Genomic DNA, 25537 nt, shown 5'->3' with positions numbered 1-25537 from the left:
ACTTAAAGCTCAAGATACAGATAAGATATATCAAAATATAATAGTATAATATCATAAGAATCTAGCCACGGCTCGCAGAGTTTAAGCCGGCTAGCCATATACAGACAAAAAAGAACCAGACAATGAAAACAACTTATACAATTTTGTTCTCTCAAATACAAGCCTCTAGGCAAAACAAAATACAAGAGTGAGAGACATATACAAAATAAGCTGAAAAGACTCAAAAAGATATCCGGATCCTTCGCTTTTGTCACCAACCAGACAACTCACCGAGGTGGGTTGCGACCTGCATCTGAAAAATACAACAGAAATATGGTATGAGAATCGGGGATTCTCAGTATGGTAATAGTGCCCAGTGATGTAGGATATAAGACCCCGGGACGCCAAAGGCAATCCTAGACTTCATATCCCTCACAAGAATTCGACTTAAAGCATTCTAAAACAAATAAGCATAATTATATAAAATCTTAACATAACTAAACAGGGTACTATATCTTAGAGGATTTTCTAATCTAATCAAACACCGCTGTCCCACAGCCTTCACCAACCTATCCTCCATGCGATCCCATCGCCACCGCCTTTCGAACCTCCTTAATCCCAGTAGAAAACACAGGTAATATACAATGCAAGTGAAACACAAGTAGAAGCATATAAGGCAAAAAATATAAATAGCAAATAGGCATGTTATACAAATAGGCAAGCCATTTCAAGTAGTCAAATCATACAAACAGATAAAAAATGCATATGATGAATGCCTATCCCACTGGCTGTGATATCACATTGTCGGTTCAACTGCCAATCCGACACATCTCCATGGAGATGTCGCCCTTCGGAATCATCAATAGGAACCCCCGAGATATAGTGCTCGGATTACTGTCCAGGATTTTGCACCTGCACGCTCTATAGATCCGAAGGGATGCGAGTGGGATACTCTTGCCACAGACCTCACATCTCAATATAAGTGGGATTAGACCACCGTCCTTACGCCACCGCTGTTACCTCGACAGGCGGGATCCAACCTCCGTCCCTGCCGGGCGCATAGCACCTCATAGTCTCAATACAAAATAATAGTGCAGTGGTTTGTCAGAAAACATTTCAATACATCAGTGATTCCTCATCACACATTCGAGTCCTCGACTCTTCCCAACTGCTGTCAATTCATATTTTTATTCTGAACTCAATAGTTCCTCAATTCTCATCTCATACATCAACCATTCATCACATAACAGCACACAATCCTCAGCACGTCAGAAACCTAGCCCTCCGTTTTCTAAGTTTTCCGAATAATATCATCTAAAGCCATTAAATTCTTTCTCAATGTGCTAAAAGTCCAAAACTAGGCCCAAGAGTCCTAAAATGGTGTTAGAGAAGTTTACAACCTTGTTGGGAAGGTAGATTAGTTGAAAACAAAGTAAAATTTGAGAAATAGGGCGTGTGCGGCCGCACAGGGGTGTGCGTGCGCACGCCCAGGAAGATTTTAAAAGTGTGCGTACGCACAGGGGTGTGCGTGCACATAGATACTGAAATTTATAAGGTCTATTCACTCACACAGGGTGTGCTAGCGCCCCCAACAGACGACCCTTTCCGACTTGTGCGTGCGCACAGGGCTGTGCATTCACACAGGTTGCAATTCTTCATTGATGTGTGCGCGCACCAGCTGTGATAGCACTGCAACCAGTAAGCACCTCCCTGCCTGTGTGTGTGCACAGGTCTGTGCATTCACACAGAATAAGATTTTCGCAGGGTTGTGCGTTCGCACAAGGCTATGCGTGCGCACATATCAGAAATCATAAAATTCTGCAACTTAGCAGAATTTCAGATTTTCAACACTGACTTTGAATGATCATAACTTCCTCTACAAAATTCCAAATCTTTCAAACTTTATATTGTTTTGAAGAGTTTTCAATAAACTTTAATTCTAAACCAAATTCAACTGATTTTAAAAATTGAGGCAAAAGTTATGATCAGACAAAGTTCACCAAAAACCCACTTTTACCAAACTTCATAATTTACCAAATTTCCCAATGTCACAACTTAAACCAACCAAAACCAACTAGCACCATTCCAAACCCCATTCCTCATCAAAATCTACACTCTAAGACATATTGCACCATTTTTACTACTCTCTCCTTTACATTTCAACATTCTCAACCTTGAATATCAATATACAACATATCAAGCAATTTCCTACCAACACATTCACAAATTCTCATTTCATCAATATCAATCTTCCTCATCAACTCATTCATACTCCATATTAATGACTAAAATATACATTCATACAAGTTCATCATACATCACATTCCAACCCCATTATCTCAATCAACATTTACAACATCAACAACCCAAACAATCATAAAAAACATATAAATTTCAAACCTATCCTATAGGTCGCTAGCCTAAGTGTCCATGAATATTATATACTACATAGAGAAAACCGAAACCATACCTTGGCCGATTCCCTATATGTACCAAAATCCAAAATGAGCACAAGCAAGCTCTCAACTCCAAACCAAGCTTTCAATTCTACTTCAACAAGCACCAATATGTTCCAATAGCTCCCAAACTCACAATAATCAAGCTATATACATGTAAATCACCACAAATAAACCTAGGGTTCAATATAAACATAATCTCACAAGGGTTTAATATCTCTTACCTTTTCCAACAGTTTTGATAGCCAAAATCCAATGCCAAGCAAGGATTAGAGTGAATCTAAACATCCAAAATCATAAAAAGTCACTTAACCAAAATCCCTAAGTACCCAAAATTTTGAGGAGAAGAACTGAAGGGATTTCGAGCTTTACTTTCCAGTTTCTTATATGGATTTTGTAGAGCTCCTCACAAGGAATGCATAGCCACAAATGGTGCGGCGATTGGAGCTTTGTAGCTCAAGATATGAGCTTGAGAAAAAGATGATGAATAGTGCTCAAGGGTTCTCTTCTTCCCCATCTCTTTCAGTTGGGTGTGTGTGTGTTTGTGCTGATTGGTTCATTAAATGAACCTTATATATGTTGGGCTTGGGTCCAACATGGGCCCGGTCCAACCCGTTAGCGTTTTTAGTCCGTTTGGTCTAACTTCGGACCAAACCTTTAAATTTAACGCCCAGTTTTTCATTTCTAATGTTTTTCTAAGGTTTTTGACGGTTTTCACTTTTTCTCGTGCGGTACCGGGCAAACTTGAATCGGTTTAATCGGTTCAACTGCCGGTTCACAGTTTTTTGCGGTTTTTCACAGAAAGTACGTTTTCTGACTCAGAAAACTCACTGAGTCCAAAAATCACATTTAAATCCTCTGATTCTTACTCTAACTTTTTGGAGTCTAATTTGGGCATTATAATCACTTAATTAACCGGTTGATTAGTTGCGGTTCTTACATTCTCTCCACCAAATAAGAAATTTTGCCCTCAAAATTTGAATTACCTGAGAATAGCTCGGGATAATCCTTTCGCATCTCGGACTCCAACTCCCAAGTATGCTCTTCAACTCCTGCTCGCTCCCAAGCAACTTTAACCAATGTGACTTCCTTTCCTCGCAGCTTCTTCACACTAGTGTCGTCGATCCTCACTAGCATTACTTGGAAGGTTAAGTTTTCCCTAAACTCAACCGACTCAGGCTCCAACACATGAGCCGTATCCAACTTGTACTTACGAAGCTGTGACACATGGAATATGTCATGTAGGTTAGACAGATGAGGTGGCAAGGCTACTTGATACGCCACTAATGCGTGAGCGTCTTATCTATCTTTTCCTTGTGAATTTGCACTTGAATTGCTAAGTTTAATCAAAATTTAAATATATTTTGGCCACTATGGATACTACTTTGAGTTGTGCACAATTCTATTTATTTCAGGTAGCATTCGGATGGATTTGACGGAGCTTTGTAGCAGAAAAGGAAGAAAGCGAATGATGCTATCAATCCTGACCTCCTTGCACTCAAACAGAAATAACTTGAGTTACAGAGGTCCAATTGACATGATTCTAGCGGCGTTAGAAAGATAACTTCTAGGGCTTTCCAACGATATATAATAGTGCACACTTCTTCTCCAGCAACCTCTGTCTCCTCCACGTTGAACTTGGCCCCTGCCAAGTTCAGCGTGGAACTTGAAAGCTATCAGGAAAGCACATGCCACATCCCACGCTGAACTTGGGAAAAGCCAAGTTCAGCATGGACTCAAAGGGACACGCTAAAAACCACACTGCCTTCTCCACGCTGAACTTGGGAAAAGCCAAGTTCAGCGTGGATCCTCAATATCAAAGTGGTCCCCAGGCATTCAAGAAAAGCTGCGAATGAAGCCAGATTTATTTTGATTTAATTTTATTTTATTTATAATTAGGAAAAGATATTATTTTAGTTTTAGAAAATATATTTTATATTTATTAGGATTATATATAAAAGGGAAAAGAATCAGCCCTTCAGACATCTCTTCTCTTACCTCATTCCACACTTTACAGTTTTTGAGAATCCTAGTTTTCTCTCTGAACCATGGGCAACTAAACCTCCACTGTTAAGGTTAGGAGCTCTGTGTATTGTATGGATTGATACTATTATTTTTCTATTTTAATTCATGTATTGATTTATGATTCAAGAATTATTTTCGGTCTTTATCTTATGAATTTGGGTGGAACAGAAGTATGACCCTTGTTCTAATTGAGTTCTTGTATAACTTGGAAAAGCTCTTTACTTGAACAACAACTTGAAAATATATTCTCCTAAATTTCTAATTATCTGGACTTAACGGGATACATGACATATAATCGTCTTATATTTGGGTAATTAGGATTTCTATGGCATATAAACTAGAATTGAACTTCACCCTCTAATTGGAATTAAGTGACCAAGGAATTGGCGGTTGATGAAGGTTAGAGGTGACTAAAAAGGTCTAAGGAATTAGGGTTTAGTCACATATAGTTTGCCATGAATTAAATCTTGCATGATTAAAATAGTTAGTAAGAAAAGTCAATCCGGAAAATAGATATCTCTGAAGCCTTAACTGTTTCTCCATACATATTTCACAACCTGTTTACTGCTTGTTTTCTGATTCTCTGAATTACTGTTTAATGCAATTGAGACCCAAACACTATTTTCTGCTTGTCTAACTAAGTAAATTAATCAACCATTATTGCTTAGTCCATCAATCCTCGTGGGATCGATCCTCATTCACCTGAGGCACTACTTGGTACGACCCGGTGCACTTGCCGATTAGTTTGTGGTTATAAATTCCGCACCAAGTTTTTGGCGCCGTTGCCGGGGATTGATTGTGATTGACAACTACTCGTTATTTGATTGCTTAGATTAGATAAATTTTTTCTTTTAATTACTTTTATTTTAGTATTATTAATTTTTATTTTTCATTTTTTTCTTTTCTTTTTTTTTTCTCTTAATTTTTCTTATTTCTCGTTCAGACCCCTATCCCCTATCTTTTTTTTTATTTTCTTCTAGCTTTTAATTATTCTAGTTTTAATTTTTATTTAATTATTGCTTCATTATTTTCAAAAAAAATAATAAAATAATAAACAAATAAATTCATACTAATATTTTTCCTTAATTTCTGAAATTAAGTTTGGTGTCCCCTTGTTATTTTTATTTCAATTTTTCCTGTTTATTTTCCCTGTTAATTTCAAATTTTTTTAGTCCTAATTCTACGTACAATTTTTAAAAATTAATCATTTATTTTAGTTAGTATTTTTTATTTTATTTTTTTACACAGGTTACCTCACTGGGAATTCTCTATACTCTGACGTAGAGAGTTTCATCTTTTCTTGTCTTCTGTTTGTTTATGAGCAGGAATAGGGACAAAGAACCTCTTTTAGACTTTGATCCTGAATCTGAAAGGACTTTTAGGCGGCGTTTGCAACAAGCAAGACTGTACAAAGCTGCAGAGTCCAATATGGATCATAATAATCATGCTGCCAATATGAATCACAATAATGCTGTCAATGCCAATGTGGCAAACCCAGTTGTGAATAAGCAGCCTAGAAGAGTGCTTGGCTCTTACACTGCTCCTAATGCAGATCTTTATGGCAAAAGTATTGTGGTACTTCCTATAGCTGCAAACAATTTTGAATTGAAGCCTCAGCTTGTCACTCTTGTGCAACAAAATTGCCAATTTTATGGACTTTTTCATGAAGACCCAAATCAATTTATCTCTGATTTTTTGCAGATTTGTGATACTATGAAGACCAATAGAGTGAATCCTGAGGTGTACAAACTCATGCTCTTCCCGTTTGCAGTGAGGGATAGAGCAAAACTGTGGTTAGATTCTCAATCCAAGGAGAGTCTGGATTGGGACAAGGTTATCACTGGATTTCTGACAAAAATTTTCCCACCTCAAAAGCTGACTAAGCTAAGGGTGGAGGTTCAGACTTTCAGACAGAAAGATGGTGAGACCCTTTATGAAGCTTGCGAGAGATTCAAGCTACTGACTAAGCAATGCCCTCCAGATATGTTCTCTAGATGGACTCAGCTGAATATCTTTTATCAGGGCTTATGTGAAATGTCTAAGATGTGCTTAGATAATTCTGCAGGTGGTTCTTTGCACATGAAGAAGACACCAGAGGAGACTATTGAGCTTATTGAGTTGGTTGCTAACAACCAATACTTATATTCCTCCAACAGAAATCCTTTGCACTCTGAAACCTCTCAGAAGAGAGGCGTGTTGGAAGTGGAAGCTGTTAATGTTCTTCTTGCTCAGAACAAGCTTATGTCTCAGCAAATAAATTTACTTACTCAACAGTTGAGTGGAATGCAAGTTTCAGCTGTCAACACTCAGAATGCACCTCAAGAGGTCCCTTATGACATGACAGGTAATTTTATGCCAATTGAGAATTATAATTATGCTCAATCTTCTTCTGAACAGGTCAATTACATGGGGAGTGCTCCTAGAAATTGCAATAATGATCCCTACTCTAAGTCCTACAATCAGGGATGGAAAAATCACCCAAATTTTGGGTGGAGAGAGCAATCTCAGAGGCCACAAAATTTTAATAATAATTCTCAGGGTGGTTTTCAACAGAATAATTTTAATAACCACCAGTTTCAGTTATCTCAGCACATAACTTCTCAGTCCCAGCAAAACAATGATTTGGAAGCAATATTGGCAAGTTTTAGACAGGAAACCAGAGCATCAATCAAGAACTTTGAGATTCAGATGGGTCAATTAGCCACAAAAATTAATAAAATTGATCAGAGGACTACTAATAGCCTTTCTGGTAACACAATTCCAAATCCAAGAGAGGAATGCAAGGCTATCATCTTGATAAGTGGACAAGTGGTAAGTACAGAAGCACAAGTTAATGAGAAGCCTGTTGAAAAAGAAGCTCCAGAGGAGAAGAAGGAAGAAGTAGAGCACGTCCCTCCAAAGCGTGCGGATAACCCATTCTCAGACTCTCTTAACACTTATCCTTCATTGCCAAAGGCTCTTGAGTACAAGCCTAAAATGCCATATCCTCAGAGACTTCAAAAGGAGACCAAGGACAAGCCGTTTTTAAAGTTCTTGGAAGTCTTCAGAAAGTTGCAAATCAATATTCCTTTTGCTGAGGTTTTGGAGCAAATGCCTCTCTATGTTAAATTCATGAAGGAGTTATTGTCAAAGAAGAAGCCTTTAAAGGGAGATGAGACAGTGGTCCTGACTAAGGAATGTAGTGCCATTATTCAGAATAACTTGCTAAGGAAGATGCCGGATCCAGGGATGTTTCAAATTTCATGCACCATTGGGAGCACAACCTTTGAGAAAGCATTATGTGATCTGGGAGCAAGCATCAATTTAATGCCCTTGTCTGTGATGAAGAAGTTGCAAATCCAAGAGGCACAACCCACAAGGATAGCATTACAGATGGCAGACAAATCTATAAATCCTGCATACGGATTAGTGGAGAATATCTTGGTCAAAGTGGGTAAGTTCTTCGTCCTAGTAGATTTTGTGATTCTTGACACAGAGGAGGATGAGAATGCCTCTATAATTCTAGGAAGACCATTCCTAGCCACTGGAAGAGCTCTGATTGATGTGGAAGAAGGTGAATTAGTGCTTAGAATTCATAATGAGCAACTGGTCTTTCATGTCTTCAAAGATATACATTCAGGTGAAAAAGAGAGGTGCATGCAGACTGAGCTTATTAATCCAAACCTTTAAGAACCCCCTGATGATGCACAGTAGAATTTGTAGCTCAAACCTCCTTTGGTAACTGTTCATACCCTGGGTCAAGATGTCCGACCCGGGATGATCGACAATAATCCAACCGACCTCTTTAGGTCAGGATCATCCAACCTCTTCTCCAAGAGCTCGGCCAAATCACTACAGAGGCCCAAAAGGGCCCAAATAGAGGAACACGACCCAAATCCAAAGGCAACCCAAGCCTAGAGAGATAAGGGCGGTTCTTTTGAAGATAAGATGACTTCACTCAAAGATAAGATAATATAACTATCTTATCCCCAGAAAGGTTACTCCACACCATTATAAATACACTAGAGCACCCAGGTATAACTCATACTCTGATTCTACAAAAAAACCTGCTTAATACCCTTGCTAACTTAAGCATTGGAGTCCCTTGCAGGTACCACCACCCTCCGGTGACAAAGGATCAGCACCACCACCAAGTCCAGCAAGTCGGACACAGCAGCTCCGGCCACCATCATCAAGTCGGACACATCAGCTCTGACCAGTACAGAAGATCTCATCCGAGATTGACCTACAGTTTCAGGTAACCCTCGGAACATTGGCGCCATTGCTGGGGACCTGGAAGTCATCCCATTATCATGGTGGACAACCTTGACAATGACCACAACTCTGATTTGGAGAATAGAACGCCACACAAGAACGCGGAGGTCACGCTAGATGATACTTCTCAACCTAACAAAGACAAGATTTCACCATACACGGGAGCCATGGAGGCACTTCAGGATTGCCTAAAACAACTCGAAAAAGAGGTCGAGTATTAACAGAAAGCCGAGAGAGACCTACGAAGGGAAGCTAGGCGACGCCGCGAATTAGAGGACAAGCTCCTAAAACTCGAAGCCGATCTCAAAACCAAAACTACTTGATCCAGCCACGAAGATAGCTCCCGTAGGGACCAAGACCCATTCACTAAAGAGATCATGAAGACCAAAATCCCAAAAGACTTCAAACTTCCCGACATGACTCTGTACAATGGTACATCAGATCCTAGCCATCACCTCAGTAATTTTAGAAGTAGAATGTATCTCACTGATGCCTCAGATGCAGTCCGCTGCAAAGCCTTCCCGACTACCTTGACAAAAATAGCAATTAAATGGTTCGACAATCTGCCCCCTAGGTCCATCTCAAGCTTTGACGACTGGAGAGAGAACTTTTGCATGGTATAGAAATTCACAGAATAAATCCTCGTTGTAGGTATAGCTTCTAAACCAACAAAAGTCCTTTCTTACAAAATTTTTGGTTGTCACAAGTAACAAATCCCTTTAAAATTGATAACCGAAGTATTTAAACCTCAGGTCGTCTTCTCAAGGAACTGCAGGGAGGTATGTTCTTATTATTGGTTATGAGTTTTGTAATTTGGAGTTTTGAAAGTAAGGAACAAATAATTTAAATGACAAATAAAATAAATAAATAACTGTGAAATAAACTCTTGGCAAGGTATGAAAATTTGGAAGTCCTATCCTAGTTATCCTTATCAATGGTGATGAGAATTGAGTTTTAATCTCACTTAGTTAGCCTTTACTAAAGCAAAGGAAGGTCAAGTGGACCAATTAGTTGATCCTCAGGTCCTAGTCAATTCCTAAGAAAGGACTAGAGTTATTGGAGTTTAATTCAACTGGTAAAAATAACAATTATCAGTCACGATGAGTTGACAACTCAAGAGTTACCAATTAATCAACCAAAGCCAAAAGGAAGAAAATATAAATTATTAATATAAATAAAGGAGAGCAATCATGATTCTGAAATACCTCAAATTATATTAAATAGAAAATCAAATCTAAACATGAATGGTTCATAAGCCAATTTGGCAACAAAAGTAATTAAAGGAAAGCATTAAAGTACCTAAAAATAAAAGAGAAATATAAAGTAAAGGAATGTTGAACCTGATAGGGAGTTGGAATGCTAAATTGAAATAATAAGAATTCCTAATCCTAAAATCTAAGAGAGAGGAGAGAATCTCTCTCTCTAAAAACTACATCTAAACTCTGTAAAGTGAATAATTGGGGACCTCCCTTCAATGGCTGGGTTCCCCCACTTCATAACCTCTAATCTGTGCCTTCTGGACTTGGATCTGGGCCAAAAAGGGTCTCAGAAATCGCTGGGAGCGTTTTCTGTAATTTCTGGTGCGTGGCGTCTGTCACGTGGTCGCGTCATCTGGAGTTTTCCTTGTCACACGTTCGCTTCGGTCATGTGTCCGCGTCATCTGTGTTCTGCTAAAGGTGCGCGTTCGCGTCAGTCACGCGTTCGCGTCGCTACCTTTTCGCGCTGGGCATGCGATCGCGTCGTCCATGCGTTCGCGTCGCTGCCAGTTTCTTCAAAAACTCCATTTTATGCTTTCCTTCCATTTTTGTATGTTTCCTTTCCGTCCTTTAAGTCATTCCTGCCTTAGAAGATCTGAAACTACTCAACACACAAATCATGGCATCGAATGTTAATAAAAGGGTAATTAAAATAATTAATTTTAAAGCATAGGAAACGTGTTTTTCACATATGTCACATAATAAGGAAGGGAAAGTAAAACCATGCAATTTACATGAATAAGTGGGTGAAGGGTTGAATAAATCACTTAAATTGAGCACAATATATATCATAAAATATGGGTTTATCAACCTCCCCACACTTAAACAATAGCATGTCCTCATGCTAAGTCCAAGATAAAGAGTAAGGTAAGGTTAAAGTGGTGGAATCTTATGCAATGCAATCTATTCTAAATGCAACTACCTAAATAAATCATGCAATTCTAATTGTTATTCACTTGTATATAAAACTTACATGTAGTTAAATTAATTCACATTCTCAAGGAATCATATATGCATAGCCAAACCCTAGATGATGTTAAAGCAATTTTACAATTGAGATGGGTAAAAATATTTTTCAAACTTGCAAGACAATTAACAATTCAAGCAGAGATATATGGTGATGAGCTATTGAACCCTCACTGGATTTTGTGTTTACTCTCTAGTCACTCAGTGTTTATTGGGTTAATCATTCTATTTTTCTTTTTATCCTTACTTTCTATAACTTTGTTCTTCATCTAACCAATCAACAATTATAGAATACAGACATACAAAAATCATGAGGTCTTTTCTAAGGCTGTAATGGGGTCAAGGTAAAGGTAAGGGTATATGTATAAGGCTAAGTGAGCTAATAAGTGAATCCTTGATTAGTCTAAGATCTAACCTAACATACATATTTTGTAATTCAAAGCTTCTTAACCTATTTGCCCAAATTTTCTCACTTTGTATTACAAGCTCATGCATCAACTTTAATTTTATCCCATGTGCATTGATTCTTTTTATTTTTGCAATTGGGTACTTTTTGTATCCCCTAAATTAAATACCGAAGATAAAACATTTTTTTAAGTGCACATGGTAATTCAATTGTTTTGTTTTCATATGAGCATGCTTCCCAAATTTTTATTTTGAAACATCTTATTCCTTTTAAGTTCCTACTTTGTTTCTATCATCCATATTCCCACAAAGTTCCTCACACTTAAACAATACACAATTTCTATCTTAAGCTAACCAATGATTCAACTTGGGGTTTTTTATTTTGTTTTTCTGCTTAAGGCTAGTAATGTAGTTTATAGAACAAGAGGGGTTTAAAAATCTCAAGGGGGCTAACAAGGGTGATTTAAAGGGTAGGCTTATTTGGGATAAGTGAGCTAAACAAGTAATGGCCTCAATCATCTCTTAGTATGTATCTATACCCTATAATTGGACATATAGATTAAAATAAAGTAAAGAACATCAGAATAAAAAGAAGGGCGAAACACACAGGAATGAAATTTATGGTTTGAATGTAACCATACAATTAAGCTCAAAACTCACAGGCTGTGTGTTCTCTAGCTCATAAATCATATATCAGTTATACATGTCATGCAAGTAAAAATTAAGAGTTCCCATTATTCTCAATGTAAACCTTAGGGTGGCCCTTAAAATCTTAGTGTTGTTCCTTGATGAAATGTTGTTAACTAACTAACATGTAATGCTATATATACAAGGGGTGTGGATTGTTTTTATTATGTTAAAGTCTCCAGTTTACTTCCTTTTTATTTTTAATTTAAACCAAACCATCATATGCTAAAAGGGTAAACTATACTAATTAATCCACATATTCTATAACTAATAAGTTTAGAATTACAAACTAAACTAAATGGCTAAAATATGAACTAAAGTGCAAAATGCAGAAATAGAGTAAAAACACATGAAAAGAACAATGTATAAGTACTTAAAGATAAAAATAAAAATAAAGATAAAAATACAGAAAAATAACCAAAATAAAATAAAAGAGTCTGTAGTGGTTCACCAAAAAGATATGTCAGAGATGGCGACCTCCCCACACTTAAAATAAAGCATCGTCCTCGATGCTTACTCAAGCTGGGTGTGAAGGAGTGTCGTCACTGGAAGGATGGGCTACTGGAGTCTCGGTGGTGGCCTGAGGATCTACAGACTGGATGAGGGTAGGAGGATCTGTCTGTTGCAGTGGAGGCTCTGACTGGATAGGAATCTCTGCATCCGTGGCCTAAATCTGCTGTGGCACCTCCTGCTGTGGTGCAGCCTGCTCGGGTCCAGCCTATGCTGCCTGGGTAGGTGTCTCCTCCTCGTGATCATCCTCCTCCACCTCAGATGTATCAGAAGGGGTGTCAGGCTCGGAGGGGATGTCGCCGCCGCATTGGATCATCAACTTGACGTGCTCATAGCGTCGCTTGTTGCGACACTCCATATGATCCAAGCAGGTGAAGAGTCGATGCACCAAACGGTAAATAGGCTCAGGAGTAGCTGGAGGTGCAGTGGGTGGGCTGGTGCAGTAGTGGATGAAGAAGGGGCAGCTGAAGGGGTGGCTGTCTCATCAGGAGCGGTGAGGAATGGAGGTGTATAGCCTAAAGCCAAAAACTTTCTGCTGTGAGGAATGATCTTCTTGCAGTCTGCAGCAGTCGGCTTTGCATCAGCATCCTCCCAAGGCACGTCAGCTCGACGGCCTAGCTGGGTGACCAGGTAAGGAAAAGGAAGGGTGCCTCTGACATTAACCCTGGCCATATAGTGCCGGATGAATCGTGGCAGATACAGGTCCTTACCCTCCAGTACACACCAAAAGAGGGTAATCATAGTGGCGGGCAGCTCCGTCTCATGAGTGCTCGGCATAACAAAGTTGCTCAGGATCTGGTGCCAGAGCCGGGTCTCATCATTCAGATACATAAGCTTGATTCCTTTAGGCATTGTGGTGTTCTTACCCATGACCCATGGGACAGTAGGATCAAGGGCTATCCTCTCCTTGACAACATCCCAGTCAAATCTCAGAAACCTCATATCTTCTTCAGCCTTTTGGTAACTGTCAGGCTGATCTGACTTAGGCTGAAGGCACAGAATATCCTCAATGGCCTCCTCAGTGACCAGTATCTGTTTCCCTTTGAGGTTCACTGCATCCAGGGAAGTCTTGAAATAATTGTAGTAAAACTCTCTTACCCAGGAAGCATTGACCTCAGTCAGGTTTCTCTCCAAGAAGAACCAGCCTCTCTGTTTGATCTGATCAGAGGTGTACTACTGTAGTTCTTCTGGAATTTTCAGAGTCCTCTCCAGGTACAGGTTCCTGGAGGTGGCAAACACGAGATACTTCAGCTCACAGTATTGGTTTGCAAACTTAATGGGATTGTTGGCAGGGAGGAGCTGGTTAGCCTTCTCCTGCGGGGTGAAGTACTTTTCCCGCCAGGAGTCATCATGCATGATGTCCAGGATGGACATAGAGGATTCACCTCTTTTTCGTTTGCCAGTTGTTGCCTTTCCTTTTCCCTTTCTTTGTGCTAAATGCACACCAGCCGCACGATTCCAGCCCAGATTTCTGGGCGTTGGACTTTTACGCCGATTTCCAGATCACGCGTTCGCATGATTGACGCGGACGCGTGGGAGGTGGTTTTTGCAACTGACGCGAACGCTTTAGCGATGCGGTCGCGTCGCACGCCTCTTTTTTTTTTTGATATGCAATTATGCAGTTATGCAGTATGTAATGCTAATGCAAATGCTTACAAATAATATCCAGGTTCAATAAAAGTAAAACAATATAAAATTAAACAAAACAAAATAAAATGGAAACAGGAACGATCATACCATGGTGGGTTGTCTCCCACCTAGCATTTTTAGTTAAAGTCCTTAAGTTGGACATTGGATGAGCTTCTTGTTATGGTGGTTTATGCTTAAATTCATCCAGAAATCTCCACCAATGTTTGGAATGCCAACAGCCTCCGGGGTCCCAAACTAGGCATGTAAAGCTTCTGAGCAGCTTCAAACAGATTCTCAGGCTCTTGAGGTGACGAATATTAGAATAATTTTCAGGATCCCAAACTTTGCTTTTAAATCCGCCTTCATCTTGATCTATATTTTTCCATCTGGGCGATTTAGAAACTGTATTCTCACCAAGATAACCAAACGTCTTTCGTGACCCATTCAATTGAACTTGATACCAATCCTTGCACTTCGAATTGAAGCGTGGAACCTTATTGAATCTTGTACACCAGCTCTGAGTATGAGCCATTTCCCTCTTACTCTTAAATCCATAGAGAGCTCTAAGCTGGCCATCTGTTTCAAGCAAACCATGTTCAAGTGGAAAAGTAAAGATAAAGGTTAAGGATCGTACCCACTTGAAGCTTGTATTAGGTGGTAATGGCCTTGGGATAGGTGTTTTCAGTGGTTCTGCAAGTTCTACTCCCTTGTAATATGTTGTGAATTCCTCCACTTCTTTGCAAAATTCTTCAGCTGCAACTGTGTCCTGATCAAAGTCTTCTATGTCTTTCTCATCACTTAAGTCATACATTGGAGGTTGAGAGAAATCTACCTTGACGTCATCTTCGTATTCACTTGGATAAGGTTCTTCAGGTTCGAGGAATTCAGTTGCGAATGTGAGTTTGTGACTAGGAGAGCTTGATTCGTGATCATTACTGCCCCTGGAATCAACTTCTTGGTCTGTTCCGTCCAATTCTTCACAAGGCATATGCTGTGGAGGTCGTGCACTATCCTCCTTGGCATCCAATTTGGATTTCTCAGTGAAATCCTGTACAGTTCATGATTCCCATGGAGGTTCAGCATCTCCTATATCTTCAGCCACTTCTTCCTCTACAACTATCATGGCTTCCTCTACTTGTTCCAGTACAAAGCCATGCTCCTCATTGTCCACCGGAGTTTCTAGTATTTCCTTCATGTTATGCTCTTCTTTTGATTCCCCACATGTAGCCATGGGAGTACTTTGAGTTCTCAGTTGTCGGGAAGCTATTAAATTTACTACCTCAGTTACGGCAGTAGTGAGTTCCAGTATGCCCTTTTCTATCTTTGCTTGCCCTTGAAGAAGAACACGAAGTCTATTGTCCATAGGAGGTTGGGGGTGGGTATGAGGGTTCATTGGTTGGGGAAGGGGGTTCAAAATAAGAATGTGGTAGTTCTTGGGAGTAATTGGATTGGGGTTGTGGTGGATAAGGGTCATATGGTGGTGAATGGTGAAAAGGAACTTGTGAATGTGGTGGTTCAAATCTACGTTGAGAGGATGGTCTATAAGCACAGGGTGGGCCTTGTTGGTAATTGCAAGGTGGTCTACCATGTCTGTTAGCTTGGTATGCATTGTATAGTGGTCCTCGTCCATGATATCTTGGAGGGTGTTGTTGCCTAAAGGGTTGATCAGATCCTCTTGGCTCCATCCATCCTTGATTGCTCTGACCTTGATGCATGTTCCTGCTATAACTTATGTTTCTTTCAACAATATTAGAACCAAACTCAAAGCGAGAGGGGTGAGAATTCATAGTAGCTAAAAAAAATAAAAAGGGAAAAACAAAAACAAATAAACAGGTAAAAGAAAAATATTTACAATAACCAATTATAAGGCACACGTTTGCAGTTCCCCGGCAACGGCGCCATTTTGAAGAGAGAACTTTTGCGTGGTCTAGAAATTCGCAGAATAAATCCTTCTTGTAGGTATAGCTTCTAAACCAACAAAAGTCCTTTCTTACAAAAGTTTTGGTTGTCACAAGTAACAAACCCCTTTAAAATTGATAACCGAAGTATTTAAACCTCGGGTCGTCTTCTCAAGGAACTGCAGGGAGGTATGTTCTTATTATTGGTTATAAGTTTTGTAATTTGGGGTTTTGAAAGTAAGGAACAAATAATTTAAATGACAAATAAAATAAATAAATAACTGTGAAATAAACTCTTGGCAAGGTATGAAAATTTGGAAGTCATATCCTAGTTATCCTTATCAATGGTGATGAGAATTGAGTTTTAATCCCACTTAGTTAGCCTTTACTAAAGCAAAGGAAGGTCAAGTAGACCAATTAGTTGATCCTCAGGTCCTAGTCAATTCCTAAGAAAGGACTAGAGTTATTGGAGTTTAATTCAATTGGTAAAAATAACAATTATCAGTCACGATGAGTTGACAACTCAAGAGTTACCAATTAATCAACCAAAGCCAAAAGGAAGAAAATATAAATTATTAATATAAATAAAGGAGAGCAATCATGATTCTGAAATATCTCAAATTATATTAAATAGAAAATCAAATCTAAACATGAATGGTTCATAAGCCAATTTGGCAACAAAAGTAATTAAAGGAAAGCATTAAAGTATCTAAAAATAAAAGAGAAATATAAAGTAAAGGAATGTTAAACCTGATAGGGAGTTGGAATGCTAAATTGAAATAATAAGAATTCCTAATCCTAAAACCTAAGAGAGAGGAGAGAACCTCTCTCTCTAAAAACTACATCTAAACTCTGTAAAGTGAATAATTGGGGACCTCCCTTCAATGGCTGGGTTCCCTCACTTCATAACCTCTAATCTGTGCCTTCTGGACTTGGATCTGGGCCAAAAAAGGTTTCAGAAATCGCTGGGAGCATTTTCTGTAATTTCTGGTGCGTGGCGTCTGTCACACGTCCGCGTGGGTCACGCAGTCGCGTCATCTGGAGTTTTTCTTGTCACGCGTTCGCTTCGGTCATACGTTCGCATCATCTGTGTTCTGCTAAAGGCCCGCGTCCGCGTCAGTCACGTGTTCGTGTCGCTGCCTTTTTGCGCTGGGCATGCGATCGCGTCGTCCATGCGTTCGCGTCGCTGCCAGTTTCTTCAAAAACTCCATTTTATGCTTTCCTTCCATTTTTATATGTTTCTTTTCCGTCCTTTAAGTCATTCCTGCCTTAGAAGATCTGAAACTACTCAACACACAAATTACGGCATCGAATGGTAATAAAAGGGTAATTAAAATAATTAATTTTAAAGCATAGGAAATGTGTTTTTCACATATGTCACATAATAAGGAAGGGAAAGTAAAACCGTGTAATTTACATGAATAAGTGGGTGAAAGGTTGAATAAATCACTTAAATTGAGCACAATATATATCATAAAATATGGGTTTATCAACGACTTAGCCAAGAAGTTTCTAGCCAGATTCTCTATCCAGAAAGACAAAACTAAGCACGCCCCAAGTCTATTAGGGATCAAGCAAGGAGATTGGGAAAGTCTCCGCAGCTACATGGAAAGATTCAACAAAGCATGTCTGGACATACAAAGTCTACCAACAGAAGCAGCCATTATGAGTCTCATCAATGGCTTACGAGATGGACCTTTTAGTCACTCAATATCGAAAAAACATCCCACATCCCTAAACAAAGTGCAACAACGAGCAGAGAAATACATCAACATGGAGAAAAACTCTCGATTAGGAGAGACCTCAAAGTCCGGATTTTCCTACTCCTCCCGAGATAAGGATAAAGAGTCCAAGAAAAAAGAAGATCAGCATGGAGAAAAGATCAAGAAATACAACAATTACACCCCTCTTCGGGTGTCTCTTGTAGATGTCTACCGAGAAGTATGCCATACTGAAAAGATACCCCACCTCGCCCACTCAAAAGCAAGAAAGGAGGAGGAAATCAGACAGAATATTGTGAATATCATCGAATTTATGGACATTCCACCAACGAATGTTTCGACTTGAAGAATGTCATAGAAAAACTGGTGAGAGAAGGAAAACTAGATCGGTACTTAGCCAGCAAAACAGATGAGCCAAGAAAAAGAAGAAGGGACGAAGACGTCGGACGAACTGAACGACCACCTCGTACCCCGGAGAGACATGTCCACATGATACACGGAGGATTTGCGGGAGGAGGAATCTCCAAATCATCTCGCAAAAGACATCTTAAAGAAGTATATAATGTTGAGGGAGGAGAAGAAGCACCCGACATCCCCACTATCACTTTTACTAAAGAGGACGCAGTTGTCATCATCTCGGGACATGACGATCCCATGGTCATCACTATCATATTGGCCAAAGCTAATCTCCACCGCACACTGGTAGACCAAGGAAGCTCGGCTGACATCTTATTCAAAACCGCCTTCGACAAACTTGGCCTAGAGAAAAAGGAACTCAAAGCATATCCGAACAGCTTATTCGAGCTAGGAGACACTCCAATCCAGCCGCTTGGATACATCTCACTCCACACAACATTTGGAAAAGAAAATCGGTCAAAAATACTCAACATAGACTATATCGTGGTCAACGTAAGTTCAGCCTACAATGCCCTGATAGGTCGGACAACGTTAAATCAGCTCGGCGTAGTAGTCTCGACTCCACATCTGTGCATGAAGTTCCCAATCACAGAAGGGATCGCTACAATAAGAGCAGATCAGAAGACAACACGTCGCTGTTACAACAAAAGCCTGAACCTCAGGGGCAAAGGAGAAGAAATCCACACCATTGAACTCGGGAGAGTTCGGGGGCGGGAAGAACTTCGCCCACAACCTGAAGGCAAGACAGAAAAAGTCCAAATCGGAGATACTTTAGAAAAAATAACTAATATTGGCACAATCCTAAAAGGAGACGTAAAGGAGTCCCTCATACAGTTCTTAAGAGGCAATGTCGACCTCTTTGCATGGAAGGCCACAGACATGCCGGGCATAGACCCTAAGTTAATGTGCCACAAGCTGGAAGTATACCCAGGATCTCGGCCAATACAGCAGAGACGTAGAAAGCTCGGGCCAGAACGATCCCAAGCTGTGGAAGAGCAGGTACAAGCTCTAATAGAGGCAGGATTCATAAGGGAAGTCAAGTACCCACTCTGGCTAGCTAACGTCATCTTGGTGAAAAAATCAAATGGGCAGTGGCAGATGTGCACCGACTACACCGATCTCAACAAAGCTTGCCCAAAAGATCTTTATCCACTCCCAAGTATCGACGCTCTGGTAGATGCCTCCTCCAGATACAAATACCTCTCGTTTATGGACGCTTATTCGGGATATAATCAAATTCCAATGTACCCACCTGATCAAGAAAAAACCTCATTCTTAACCCCAAAAGCAAACTACTGCTATGTCGTCATGCCATTTGAACTCAAAAATGCAGGAGCCACTTATCAAATATTATTGAATAAAGTCTTCGCAGACCACATCGGAAAAGTCATGGAAGTCTACGTGGATGACATGTTAGTAAAGACACAAAATGATGATTCATTACTGTCCGACCTCGCCCAAATATTCGACACTATAAGGCATGGTATGTGACTTAACCCTGCAAAATGCACCTTTATAGTAGAAGCTAGCAAATTCTTAGGTTTCATGCTCACGCAAAGAGGAATCGAGACAAATCCGGATAAATGCCGGGCTATACTCGACATGAAGAGTCCGACCTGTGTCAAAGAAGTGCAACAACTCAATGGAAGACTAGTGGCCTTGTCCAGATTTCTAGCCGGATCAGCAATAAGATCTCTCCCCTTCTACGCCACTCTAAGGAAGGGAAAGAAGTTTGAATGGACAACAGAGTGCGAACAGGCCTTCCAGAATTTTAAAAGGTTCTTGGGACAACCACCTATTCTAACTCGGCCACGGGAAGGAGAACCACTTGTGTTGTACCTCGTAGTAGGAAATCGGACAGTAGCCTCAGCACTGGTGAGAGAGGACGAAAGTGGACAACAACCTATATACTTCATCAGCAAAGTACTACAAGGGTCCGAACTGAACTACCAAAAAATAGAAAAATTCGCCTATGTTCTCATACTAACGTCTCGACGACTTCGCCCATATTTCCAAGCCCACATTATCAAAGTTCAGACCAACCACCCTATAAAAGGCATTTTGCAGAAAACTGATTTAGCGGGAAGAATCTTACAGTGGGCAGTCGAGTTATCCGAATTCGACCTTCAATATGAAGCTCGGACAGCCATTAAATCACAGTATCTAGCCGACTTCATTGCAGAGTTTACCGACACTCCGGAAATCCCCACAGAATGGAATCTCTACGTAGACGGCTCCTCAAACAAAACCGGAAGTGGCACAGGTGTGATAATAGAAAGCAACCAGGGAATCCGTCCCTCAAATTTGGGTTCCCTGCCTCAAACAACCAAGCCAAATATGAGGCATTACTGGCCGGTTTGAAGCTGGCTAAAGAGGTCGAAGCTCAAAAACTTATCATCTTCAGCGACTCACAAATAGTCACCTCACAAATAGCAGGAAGCTATCAAGCCAAGGATCCGACTATGAAAAAGTACCTGGATAAAACCAAGGAACAACTCAGACAACTCGGGGAATATGAGGTCCGCCACATACCCTGGGAACAGAATGCTCGAGCTGATGCGCTCTCAAAACTAGCCAGCACCAAACCAGGGGAAAACAATAGAAGCCTCATCCAGGAAATACTACAGAACCCCTCAATTTCTAAAGAAGAAAAAGTCCTAGCCATAACAGGTCGGGATCAAGGATGGATGACTCCCATAATTAACTACCTCAAAACAGAAACACTCCCCAAAGATAAGAAGGAGGCAAAGAGGTTAAAACGAGAGGCACAATACTATACCATCATAAACAACATTCTATACAAAAGAGGGATCTCAACACCACTGTTAAAATGTGTGCCGACTTCCAACACTAAGGAAGTCTTAGAAGAAATACACAGTGGCATCTGTGGCAACCATCTCGGGGTGCAAGCTCTCACCAAAAAAGTACTCCGGGCCGGATTCTATTGGCCGACTTTACAAAAAGAAGCAACAGAATTCGTAAAGACATGTCCACCATGTCAGAAACATGCCAATTTTCACATCGCCCCACCAGAGGAGCTCATCAGCATAACCTCACCCTGGCCATTTGCAAAATGGAGACTCGATCTTCTCGGTCCTTTCCCTCAAGGATCGGGACAAGTCAAGTTCCTCATTGTAGGGGTAGACTATTTCACAAAATGGATTGAGGTAGAGCCCTTAGCTAACGTCACTGCTCAAAGAAGTCAGAAATTCCTATATAGAAACATTGTTACAAGGTTTGGGATTCCATACTCCATTACCACAGACTAATGGCATTCAATTCACAGACGCAGGCTTTAGAAAGTTAGTAGCCGACCTGAACATAAAATACCAATTCACTGCCGTAGAACATCTCCAGGCTAATGGACAAGCAGAAGCTGCTAACAAAGTCATATTAGCCGGGCTAAAACGGAGATTACAGGATGCAAAAGGGGCCTAGGCCGAAGAGCTCCCACAAGTCTTATGGCATATCAAACAACTCCACACTCCACAACAAGAGAGTCACCCTTCCGTTTAGCTTACGGAATAGAGGCAATGATCCCAGCGGAAGTCGAAGAAGGATCGCCTAGAGTAATTGATGAGCGGATAATTTATACGCTTTTTGGCATTGTTTTTAGTATGATTTTAGTAGGATCTAGTTACTTTTAGGGATGTTTTTATTAGTTTTTATGTTAAATTCACATTTCTGGACTTTACTATGAGTTTGTGTGTTTTTCTATGATTTCAGGTATTTTCTGGCTGAAATTGAGGGACTTGAGCAAAAATCAGATTCAGAGGTTGAAGAAGGACTGCTGATGCTGTTGGATTCTGACCTCCCTTCACTCAAAGTGGATTTTCTGGAGCTATAGAACTCAAAATGGCGCGCTTCTAATTGTGTTGGAAAGTAGACATCTAGGGCTTTCCAGCAATATATAATAGTCTATACTTTGGCCGAGTTTAGACGACGTAAAAGGGCGTTGAAGGCCAGTTCTATGCTGCTGTCTGGAGTTAAACGCCAGAAACACGTCACAAACCAGAGTTGAACGCCAGAAATACGTTACAACCTGGCGTTCAACTCCAGAAAGAGCCTCTGCACGTGTAACATTCAAGTTCAGCCCAAGCACACACCAAGTGGGCCCCGGAAGTGGATTTATGCATCAATTACTTACTTCTGTATGATCGAGAATCTCAGATGATTAGCCGTGCTGTGACAGAGCATTTGGACCATTTTCACAAGAGGATGGGATGCAGCCATTGACAAGGGTGATGCCTCTAGACGATTAGCCATGCAGTGACAGCGCATCGGACCATTTTCCAGAGAGGATAAAAAGTAGCCATTGACAACGGTGATGTCCTTACATAAAGGCAGCCATGGAAAGGAGTAAGATTGATTGGATGAAGACAGCAGGAAAGCAGAGGTTCAGAGGAACGAATGCATCTCTATATGCTTATCTGAAATTCTAACCAATGAATTACATAAGTATTTCTATCCTTATTCTATTATATATTTTCGAAAACTCCATAACTATTTTATATCCACCTGACTGAGATCTACAAGGTGACCATAGCTTGCTTCATACCAACAATCTTCGTGGGATCGACCCTTACTCACGTAAGGTTTATTACTTGGACGACCCAGTGCACTTGCTGGTTAGTTGTATCGAAGTTGTGAATGAAAAACGATTTATTAAGACGTGCGTACAGAGTTTCTGGCGCCGTTGCCTGAGATCACAATTTCGTGCACTAAGTTTTTGGCGCCGTTGCCGGGGATTGTTTGAGTTTGGACAACTGACGGTTCATCTTGTTGCTCAGATTAGGTAATTTTCTTTTGTTTTATTTTCAAAATTTTTTTTTAAAAATCTTTCAAAAATTTCTCCTTTGTTTTTGAAAAAAATTTTAAAATAAAAATGTTTTCAAAAATATATTTTTCTTCAGAATTTTTAAGAATGAATTCTAGTGTTTCATGAAGCATGTTGAAGCCTGGCTGGCTGTAAAGCCATGTCTAGTTCTTCTGGATAGGGAATGTCAGGTGTGTCATGTCTGAGTTACATACTAAAGCTTGGCTGGCTATTAAGCCATGCCTGACCCTTTGATTGGAGCTTTAGACTAAAGAGCATAAGATTCCTGGAATTCATATTTCAAAAAATATCTTCTCCTTTTTCTTCTCATAAATTCAAAAATTTGAGTTGACTTTTTCAAAACTTTTTAAAATTTAGTTGTTTCTTATGAGTCAAATCAAATTTTCAATTTAAAAATCTTATCTTTTTCAAAATCTTTTTCAAAAATTAAATCTTTTTCATTTTTCTTATTTATTTTTGAAAATTTCAAAAATATTTTTCAAAAATCTTTTTCTTATCTTTATCTCCTAATATTCGAAAATAACATCATCAATTAATGTTTTGATTCAAAAATTTTAAGTTTGTTACTTGCTTGTTAAGAAAGATTCAAACTTTGAGTTCTAGAATCATATCTTGTGATTTCTTGTGAATCAAGTCATTAATTGTGATTTTAAAAATCAAATCTTTTTCAAAACTATTTTCAATCATATCTTTTCAAAAATATCTTCTTATCATATCTTCTTCAAAAAGATTTGATTTCAAAATATCTTTTCTAACTTCTTATCTTCTTATCCTTTCAAAATTGATTTTCAAATTTGTTTCAACTAACTAACTAACTTTTGTTTGTTTCTTATCTTTTTCAAAACTACCTAACTAACTCTCTCTCTCTCTCTAATTTTCGAAAATAGCTTCCCTCTTTTTTCAAAAATTTCTTCTTAATTAACTAATTATTTTAATTTTACTCGTAATTTTCGAAAATTACTAACCTTTTTCAAAAACTATTTTCAAAAATCACTAACTCTTTTTCAAAAATAATTTTTGAAAATTCTCTTTCTCTTTCATCTCCTTCTATTTAGTTATTCATCTACTAACACTTCATCTCACCAAAATTCGAACCCCCTCCTCCATCTGTGTTCGAATTTTCTCTTCTTTTTTTCTTCTACTCACACAGGGACCTATATACTTAGGCAAAAAGGATCCCTATTATTATTATTATTTGTCTGTCCCTCTTTTTCATATGAGCAGGAGCAAGGACAAGAATATTCTTGTTGAAGCAGATTCAGAACCTGAAAGGACTCTGAAGAGGAAACTAAGAGAAGCTAAATTACAACAATCCAGCAAGCACCTTTCATAAATTTTCGAACAAGAAGAGGAGATGGCAGCCAAAAATAATAATAATGCAAGGAGGATGCTTGGTGACTTTATTGCACCTAATTCCAATTTACATGGAAGAAACATCTCCATTCCTGCCATTGGAGCAAACAATTTTGAGCTGAAACCTCAATTAGTTTCTCTGATGCAGCAGAACTGCAAGTTTCATGGACTTCCATCTGAAGATCCTTTTCAGTTCTTAACTAAATTCTTGCAGATATGTGATACTGTTAAGACTAATGGAGTAGATCCTGAAGTCTACAGGCTCATGCTTTTCCCTTTTGCTGTAAGAGACAGAGCTAGAGTATGGTTGGACTCTCAACCTAAGGATAGCCTGAACTCTTGGGATAAGCTGGTCAAGGCTTTCTTAGCCAAGTTCTTTCCTCCTCAAAAGCTGAGCAAGCTTAGAGTGGATGTTCAAACCTTCAGACAGAAAGAAGGTGAATCCCTCTATGAAGCTTGGGAGAGATACAAAGGACTGACCAAAAAGTGTCCTTCTGACATGCTTTCAGAATGGACAATCCTGGGTATATTCTATGATGGTCTATCTGAATTAGCTAAAATTTCATTGGATACTTCTGCAGGTGGATCCATTCACCTAAAGAAAACGCCTACAGAAGCTCAAGAACTCATTGACATGGTTGCTAATAACCAGTTCATGTACACTTCTGAGAGGAATCCTGTGAGCAATGGGACGCCTATGAAGAAGGGAGTTCTTGAAATTGATACTCTGAATGCTATATTGGCTCAGAACAAAATATTGACTCAGCAAGTCAATATGATTTCTCAGAGTCTGAATGGAATGCAAGCTGTATCCAACAGTACTCAAAAAGCATCTTCTGAAGAAGAAGCTTATGATCCTGAGAACCCTGCAATAGCAGAGGTAAATTACTTAGGTGAACCTTATGGAAACACCTATAATTCATCATGGAGAAATCATCCAAATCTCTCATGGAAGGATCAACAAAAGCCTCAACAAGGCTTTAATAATGGTGGAAGATACAGGTTTAGCAATAGCAAGCCTTTTCCATCATCTACTCAGCAACAGACAGAGAACTCTGAACAAAATACCTCTAATTTAGCAAATTTAGTCTCTGATCTATCTAAGGCCACTGTAAGTTTCATGAATGAAACAAGGTCCTCCATT

The 25537-nt window shown here is 39.5% G+C and overlaps 2 non-coding genes across 2 annotated transcripts; both read right to left on the bottom strand.

Annotated features, from left to right (window-relative positions):
• Positions 1 to 6341: 6341 nt before the first annotated feature.
• Positions 6342 to 6448, bottom strand: LOC148572267 (small nucleolar RNA R71). Its single transcript, XR_015880423.1, has one exon. It is a non-coding gene; the product is annotated as a small nucleolar RNA R71 (small nucleolar RNA).
• Positions 6449 to 24790: 18342 nt separating this feature from the next.
• Positions 24791 to 24898, bottom strand: LOC148572266 (small nucleolar RNA R71). The gene has a single exon (XR_015880342.1). It is a non-coding gene; the product is annotated as a small nucleolar RNA R71 (small nucleolar RNA).
• Positions 24899 to 25537: the final 639 nt, after the last annotated feature.

This window comes from Arachis ipaensis, chromosome B3 (genome assembly GCF_059453495.1).
Source record: "Arachis ipaensis isolate K30076 ecotype BB chromosome B3, ASM5945349v1, whole genome shotgun sequence".
In the NCBI taxonomy this organism is placed as follows: Eukaryota; Viridiplantae; Streptophyta; class Magnoliopsida; order Fabales; family Fabaceae; genus Arachis; species Arachis ipaensis.
The sequence above is the reverse complement of the archived record's forward strand: the minus strand, read 5'-3'. Positions and strand labels throughout refer to the sequence as shown.